This window comes from Alligator sinensis, unplaced genomic scaffold (assembly GCF_000455745.1).
Source record: "Alligator sinensis unplaced genomic scaffold, ASM45574v1 scaffold1806_1, whole genome shotgun sequence".
In the NCBI taxonomy this organism is placed as follows: Eukaryota; Metazoa; Chordata; order Crocodylia; family Alligatoridae; genus Alligator; species Alligator sinensis.
This window is the reverse complement of record NW_005843247.1, coordinates 26862-33539: the sequence shown is the minus strand read 5'-3', so window position 1 is coordinate 33539 and position 6678 is coordinate 26862. Positions and strand designations below refer to the sequence as shown.

Here is a 6678-nt window from a genome sequence, read left to right as displayed (position 1 = left end):
GCCCTGGCCGTCCGAGACAAACTTAAATGGCAAAACAAACCAGAATGCATTAGTCAACCCTTGACTCAAAACCCACAGGTAGGTTAACTGCCAGCTTTCAGCCACTGCTGAGATGCTACAGCAAGGAAGCAGGGTGCACATTTCCAGCAGCTCCAGCAGGCTTCCCAATAAACAACAGACTGCAACAGTGTAAGCTCTTCTGGTCTGCTGCAATCAAATTGGATCAAACCCCAACCCCCCAAGGAGGCTGAAGGGTGACCCTCCATGGCAACCAAAAAGACAAGCAACTGAGTAGGCTCCTGCAGCAATCGGCATGACCCAAGCACAAAGCTCAGAGGCTCCAACCAATGACATCCAGCTGCAGAATAAGGGACAGGACTGAGTCCCTTCTGGGGCAGTCAGTGGCAGAGGGTCAGCAGCATGGGCAGCTCCCAGGGGTTGCTGCTCTAAAGCCCTGCTCCAGATGACTGGCTGGGCGCCCCACACCTCGCAGCTTGCCAATCCTGCTCTGAGCGCCGACCTGCACCCCAAGCTCCCGGGGACTCTCGTCCTGGTGCTCTGATGCTCCTGAGGATCCCAATGACTTGCCTGCTAGTCATTGGCCGTTATAACAGCATTTCTACCTTATATCTGTGTCTTTCGCCTTTCGGCTAGGCTGCTGGCTCTAACAGCGTTTAAATCAGCAGACAGATACCCTCAAAGACTGCTTCCAGAGACCTCTAGAGGTAAAACCAGAAAACCAGAAACCAGATAGAAACCAAAAACATACCTGACCTGAGGTACTCGCCGGTACCGTTCCTTTACCCGACTTGAGGATCTCGCCTTATTGGTCCCGAGGGGACCGTCCACTTAATATTTTTTTTTTTTTTTTTTTTTAACCTTAAGTCTTCATGAAAAAGGGCTAGCTGCCTGATGGCAGGAACTGGCTGAAGTAATAGTAGAAACTTTGGCTGTTATATGAGCAAACTTATGGGGGATAAGGTAAGATTCCAAAAGACTGAAAAAGGGCAAAAAAAGCAATACTTGGGCGGTGCTTTTCAAATCTTTGTAACAGCATATTTCTATTAAGCTGAACTAGCACTTTTTAAAAGCTAAAAGTTAAGTAACAGTAACATTATAATATGTTAGCAAAACCTTACACAGTAGTAGATACTTCTCAAGGACACAACCAGTGCACCCAGAACAATGGTTTCCCTGTCTTATCTTACTTCTTGCTGTAGCTGATTTTTCAGCACACAGACACAGAGATACTTGCTGCTTTTAACTCAGAAAATGCTTAATACAGTTAAAATGGTTACTTGACACAAGCAAAGGCTTAGCTATCAATCTGCCTTGTGGTCAGCTGCATTGCTAGGCCACAGGTCATGCCTTGTATTCAGCTGTAAAGCTAATACTTCCTAATAATCTAAATTATTGTAAACCTAACAGTATGCTTATCAGAAAACTATTCTATTTCAGGGTAATAACAAACCTGTGCACTACACCTTGCTCACCCCACAGCAACAACGGTGGCAGCACAGATTGGTACCCCCCACTGCTACTGGCAGGCAGCGGGTGCCTTGCCATGGTGGCACAGGGCTCCTGGCAATGGCACCAAGCTTCCCCACCCTGCTCTGCCCTGGTGTGCTAGGTCCTACCTGCTGGGTCAGCAAAGCCCCAGGAGGAGGGCAGCACAGTGGGGAGCCCCAAGCCCACACCTGCTAGCCTGCATCTGCACCTCCCCGCCCTCCACTTGGGTCGTGCCACCCACAGTGGAGAGGAAGCCAGGCTTCACGCTTTGCCCTGGCTGCAGCAGCCACCAAGTCCTATGGGTGGCAACCAGGGCTCAAACACTGCTGGGTGGGGGCAGGGGGCTGCAGACTCAGGTCCCTCACCCCTAGCCCTGGCAGCTGGGGGCCCCCACTGGCAGGGGTGGGGCTGTGGGGGGCTATGGGTGAGGAGTGAGAGGCACCAGCAGGGTCAGGGGGCTGTGAATGAGGGGCACTGGCACCAATCGGTATATCAGGGCTGCTCAGCACCACAAAACAGTGGGGGTGGGGGATGGTTACAGCTGGACTGGAGTCCTGGTGAGCGAAGGGGGCAGGGGAAGCTCCGATTTTCCATGATAAACCCAAAATTAAATGCCAAAATGTATAGGTATTTAGAATTAATTTTATTATAGTGATTGAGGCACTAGTAGGCTATCAGATGGCTTTAAAATTGTAAATATATCAATAAAACTTTGTGTTCAACTGATACCCACACACACACACACACACACACACACACACACATATTGGCATTTCATTTTAATTGTGGGAAAATGCAGATTTGGGGTTTTTAAATACAAAAATTCACAGTTTGTTTGTTTTTTAAATAAGAGAATTTTGCAAAGAACAAATAACTTAGCATGTTTCCTTTGTTAACACTGGTTGATGACATAGTTGGCATGGATCTCTCAGAACTACAAGCAAACTTACATTTCCAGATTACATCTGTCCCTCTTACTTTTACACCTACAAATACAAAGTCCTATATTTTCACATGCCAAGGATAATTCTGACATTTTTAATGGAGGAATTCAGACCTGGCTTCTAGCAGGGTAGTTAAATATCACATATTTTACCTGCCAGGAATATGCAGATATTTATTTTAATCATCACTGTGCTTATGCAAGGCTCTAAGGCTCTGGAATTAATTGAAAATTTGTTTAAATAATACTTGAACTATCCTACAGTTATACAACATATGTGCTCCCCCTACTGCACAACAGGCCACTGACTCAAGCAGGTGACATGTGACTGAGCTGGAAGAGACTCTCCATGGTAAAGATGCATATTTTTCCTTCCCATTCCCTTCTTTTAGCTCTTGTCCTTCAGCCAATAATGCTGAAAGACAGCATGTTTAGTCACACAATACATGCAGTGTGTTGTACAGTTGATACCTGATCTACACATTTCAGAGCACAGTACAAATAGGGTAGGACTCAGAAAAGTGTATCTGCCCTTCTTGCTCAAAGTTCATTCTTGGCAGATAAAATTTGTTAAGGAAAGGTCAAGGCAGCTTCAGGAGGTGTGAAAAAGCACCAAATATCTAAAAATGCTAAGGAACCAAGGAGAGTATTGCAAGACTATGAATAAAGGACTGAATTGAAGATGGGAATGGATTCTGTCAGGGAAGGCATGGAACCAAAAAGGGAAGACAAAGAAAAATGGTTGTAATATGTTCAAACAAACTGACACTATTAAGTCCTACACACTCAACTATGCATGGGCCATTTGGATTTGGAATGTCATTACCTTTTGTTACGTGTTATAATATGAATAAGAAAAAGGTAAAAAATGCCCGATTTATGAGTCACTGAGCATGAGAAAGGAGTGATGTGGCGAGCACCATATCCTACCCACTTTTATCTCCAGGGGGTTCTTGGTATTCATCAGGTAAGAGACTGGATGGGCCTCAAGGCTATGCTAGAAGTGGAAACAATGAGTACAAAACCCACTACCCTCACCTGGTATTGAACACAAGCCCTTCCAGTTTGTAGTCAGTTGCCTTACCAACTGAACTATACAGCTCCCTCTATAAGAAGTCAATTACCTCAATTTTAATTAACAAGATAAACTAGGTATAACACATTCGATCCAGTAGTATCCGAGAGGCTGGATTTTTTTGGTTAGCTCAAATCCAAAAACATAGCCTCTTGTTGTATTCCAGAACTCTCTCTACATACCAGAATTTCCCTAATTAAGGCCAGACTATGGCATTTAGTATATATTCTCCAAATATGTAAAGTAGATAAAAATATGAATTTGAATAAAGTTGTTTAATATTGGAGAGCTAAATCGGTTTAAAAAAAAAAAAATCACACACATCTAACCGATATCTGAAGGAATGTGAGTTGTTTTGCATGATAATCACCTTTGGCATATAGATTTCTATATTAGTGGTTATTGCACTGTTGTCTTGCTTACAGCTGAATACTATCTCAGGTCATCTACAACAGGGGTAGGCAACCCCGAGCAAGGGTGCTAGAGTGCGGCATGTGAAGACAGTTTGCTTGACACGTACCTTGGGGTGGATGACAGGGAAGGGGCCAGAGCTGCAGTGTTATAACAAGGATTGGGCCCCTTGTGGTTCCTCCACCATCCACCCTGGCATGCTAATATCTTACAAGTCAAGGTTGTTGGTGGTTTTGGCACTCTGCCCAAAAATGTTCTGATCTAGAAGGAGAGATATATTCACAATGGACTATGTTCAGTCATTCCCAATATTGACCCATCTCTAAGGGAGTGGTGGAAGCTAAATTCAATACTGTTTATATTCTTACAAGAAAGATTCTAGAAGTGTAAAATATTAATGCATGCTTAATACATTTGTTCCCTTAATATTTTGAAACATGCTCTGACTTGCACAGATAGTTCTAACGGCAGGCTTGAAGGACCTTGGAATATGATAGGTGCAAGACCCTGAGTGAGAATGGTGCAATGCAACCAGGACATCATCACTAGCTGCAATGGGAAAAGCGTGCCAAATGGCTGGCCAGTAGGAAATATTTCCTAGAAGTGAGGTGTACTGGATTCTGGAACACACAGTCCAAGGTGACTGTATGACAGGTAACAAGCATGGGGCATATCATGGCGTGGTATGGATAAAATGCTACCATATATTATTCTATGAACACCATGATGTGATGTAGCTTATTAAGATAATGACAGGCCTCCAATACAGGATTTCTAGCATTTTCAGAGTCTGGATTTTCTCTCAATATAGTGGCTCCTACACAAACATAAAATTTGTAAATTTCATGACATCCCTGTGGGGAAAAAAAAAATCTTTATTACCAAATCATTCATTGCACGCAGCATTCAGGCTGCTACAAGTATTGCCTAAAAGAGGAAGTTTCTCAAACTGCACTGTGTGTAAAACCAACTTATTTTCAGTGATTACTACTGTGTGTGTTATTTCTGGATAGCAGCAAAAGTCCCTTCACTAACTGATTTTGCATTGCCAAAGGCAAGAACATTTCCAGGGGAGAACAGCCAAGAACAAGAATCCACTTTGAACAAATCACGAATTCAATCACCCGCACTCACAACTTTAAAGTTCAGCTATTCCATGTGAATGCTACCAGGGACTACTTGAAGAGGAAGATACTATTTGATCTTTTTTTGTTGGTTTTTTTTTTTTAAAAACATGCCCAGCTATGGAAGTCACACTCTTGTAACATACAGCTGGAGTTTAGGAACCTGAACAGGAAACAGAAGGGAGGCTAACTATAAGCAGTAACTTACAATATGTAACAGACTGCTAATCTGGGCTCAACAGATTGGCTTGAGATACTTACCCTGGGCTAGAGCCAGCAGCCTAGCCGAAAGGCGAAAGACACAGATATAAGGTAGAAATGCTGTTATAACGGCCAATGACTAGGGTCTCGGACTCAAGACGCCCCTCCTCACGGAGAAAGCCAGTGGGGTCCGAGAACACCGGTTGTTGTACGTGGACGAAACAGCTTCTAGGCAGGTAGAACTTAGGGAAATAAGACTGCTTGTGCTTGGATATAATCATGGGTTCCGGTCTAGGGAAAGTCATTCCCGATTCACCCCTTGATTTTATGATTAAGAATTGGAAACATTTGGAGGGACGGGCGGAACTGTCCAAGTCTCCTATGGCAGAACTCTGTTTAACTAATTGGACGTCTTATACGTCCCAGTTAGATTTGGGAAGACAATGGCCAGAAAATGGATCATTTGACCTAAATCGCCGGGCTGCCTTACAAAAGGTCTTGGAAAACCTCCGCCCTGGCCAAATTGGTTATTGGTATTTATGGGACAACGTTGCTAGCAAGCAATCAAAACCTTTAGCTACCCTGACCCCTGCATCTTTCCCGAATCTGTTAGCTCCCCTTCAGTGTCCAAAACCTACTGCACCACCGTCATATTCAGAAGATGATTACAGACCCATGCCTAGGCCCCCTAACCTACCATTGATACCACCTCAAATGTTTAAACCCCAAAATATTGCCCCCTGGCCGGCCAAGGGACTGGGAAGTCTTCGGGAGGCATCACCTCGATTGTCTCTCTCAGAATCCCCGAGTCCCGGATCTGGAGAGGGATCCAGAGATCCCTCTCCAGATTCCAGTTCCACTCCGATTTCAAATCGCACTCGTCAAAAATTGTCTAAGCCTGCACTTCAGTTACCTCTAAGAGAATACCCTGTGCCTGGTGAGGGTGGAGAAGTTATCAGTCACTGGACACACGCTCCGTTCTCCACCACCGACCTCTTAAACTGGCAAGAAAACACCCCCAGGCTCAGAGATGATCCTGAAGTAGTTCTAAGACGCTTCAAAACCATTTTCATGACTCATAACCCCTCCTGGTCAGATGTCATGCAGCTTCTCGAAAGCCTCTTAACTACGGACGAGAAGACTCAAGTACTACGCCATGCTGACCAATTTCTAGCCGACCAGCCCCATGAAAACCACCCCATGCCTAATGGCGTTCCCAGACAAAACCCGAATTGGAATTACAATCAGGAAAGGGGGCAAAATTCAATACGAATGCTGAAAGACAGCATTTCAGAAGGATTAAAGAAAGCAGGAGATAAAACTACAAACTGGTCCAAAGTGACAGCTACTGTTCAGGGTCCCGAAGAACACCCTTCAGACTACTTTAAAAGACTCTATAAAGCTATACGCCAATA

General features: G+C 44.4%; 1 protein-coding gene across 1 annotated transcript in view; it reads right to left on the bottom strand.

The window, feature by feature from the left end:
• The window catches only part of RBP2 (retinol binding protein 2), a 45206-nt gene extending 44419 nt beyond the window's left edge, over nucleotides 1-787 (bottom strand). Inside the window, exon 1 of the mRNA XM_006038090.3 lies at nucleotides 770-787. The gene's annotated coding sequence lies outside the window, so the exon portion shown is untranslated. The remainder of the gene's footprint in view (nucleotides 1-769) is intronic.
• Between the last annotated feature and the right edge of the window lie 5891 nt (nucleotides 788-6678).